The sequence below is a fragment of the Carlito syrichta genome, unplaced genomic scaffold, assembly GCF_000164805.1.
Source record: "Carlito syrichta isolate Samal-C Ts95f unplaced genomic scaffold, Tarsius_syrichta-2.0.1 Scaffold314306, whole genome shotgun sequence".
NCBI classification, from domain to species: Eukaryota; Metazoa; Chordata; class Mammalia; order Primates; family Tarsiidae; genus Carlito; species Carlito syrichta.
In genome coordinates, this window is record NW_007258402.1 from 502,699 (window position 1) to 504,507 (window position 1,809).

Here is a 1,809-nt window from a genome sequence, read left to right on the forward strand (position 1 = left end):
GAGCCTCCCGCGCCCTGGCTGGGGGGGAACCCCGGGGGGCGCCCGCACGCGGCCCCGGGCCCTAGCACCCGGACTGCGCGGGACTTGGTGGCCGCTGCCGCCCACCTGCGCGTCCCGGAGTGGATTCGGCGCTCCGGCCCCCCTTCCTGTCCCAGGCACTCAGCCCAGCCCGGCCCCGCCCCAGGCAGCGCTGGGCGGGGTCCTCCGCGCTGAGACTATGCCCGGCGGCCTGGGTAGCCTGCGTGGGCCCGAGGCAGGCTGCTGGGAGTTTGAGGAGAGCTTCGAGGGCGCGCGCTCCCCGTCTCTCCGTGCCTCGGTTTCCCAGGTGGAAGACCCAATTGTGTGTGCCGCTCGAGGCCGCCACTGCTCAGGCTGCGCCTGCCGTCTGGTTTGCCGGAGGTACACCATTGGAGTTGGAATGTCACCCGTGGGTGGCCCTGCGTCTCCTTTGACGGGCAGGGATACCGAGGCAGAGTGGGAGAAATATCCAGATGCCAACGTGACTAGCAAAGTGTAGATGGGAGTCCAGGTCCTCTGAAAGACAGAAAAGGGTGAGGTCATGTGCCCGGTGCAGCGCGTTTGACGTCCTCGGTTTCTGCAGCCTTGCAAATTCATCTCCTGGTGAACTCGTTATTCACATGGGGATTCCTGATCCCCAAGTGGTTCCGTGGGACTCCAGAGGTACCGGGCCTGGCTCCCTGGCGCCCCCGCATGGCCCGGCACTCCCTGCACCAGCTCCGAGGTGACCACGGAGAGGTTTCATTTCCCTTACAGCAGCCAAAGTGAGCCAAAGCAAACACTAAACTAGTCAATTCCCTGCTTAAACCCTCAGCGTTTTCTCGGGACTTAGGTGGAAATCGGCCCCATACCAACATTAGTGTGCAAACAACCCCGCTTCCCCAGGAATCTTGTTAAAATGCAGGTTCTGGCCCAGCGCGGTGGCTCACACCTGTAATCCCAGCACTTTGGGAGACCGAGGCAAGAGGATTGCCTTAACCCCGGGGGTTTGAGACCAGCCTGGACAACTTGGTGAGACCTCGTCTCTACAATAAATAAAAAAATAAGCTAGGCATGATAGCATGCGCCCGTAGTTCTAGCTACTTGGAAAGCTGAGGTGGAAGGATCGCCTGAGCCCAGCAGGTCAAGCCTGCGGTGGTCGTGCCACTGTACTCCAATCTGGGCGACAGAGTGAGACTCTGACTTAAACAAAAAAATGCAGATTCTGTTTCAGTAGATTGGGAGGGAGATTGGTAATCTAGAGTCTACTGGTCCAGGAACCATACTTTGGCACTATCCTACTATACATACTACTTTTTGTATTATCAAAATAAGTAATACATGTTTATGATAACAAATTTAGTGTTCAGGGCAGGCTCTGGGCAGACACCAGGAAGATCCTGCAGCCAGAGCACAGGGAAGGAAGGAAGGCCCGTCATCGACCCCCCACCCAAGGCATGCACCACACTGTGCTCATCCTATTTTTTTTTTCTGAGTTGGAGTCTCACTCTGTTGCCCAGGCTGGAGTGCAGTGGCATGCTCACAGCCACCCCAGCACCAGCCTGCTGGGCTCTGGTGATCCTTCTGCCTCAGCCTTCCAAGTAGGTGGAACTACAGGTGCTGCACTACCACACCTGGTTAATTTTTTTTTTTTTTTAATTGTGGACATGAGGTCTCGCCAAGTTGCCTGGCTGGTCTTGAACCCGTGGGCTCAGGCAATCCACTCGCCTTGGTCTCCCAAAGTACTGGGATTATTACAGGCTGAGCCACCAAGCCCAGTCCTGTAAAAATATTTTTTAAAAATATTTTGAG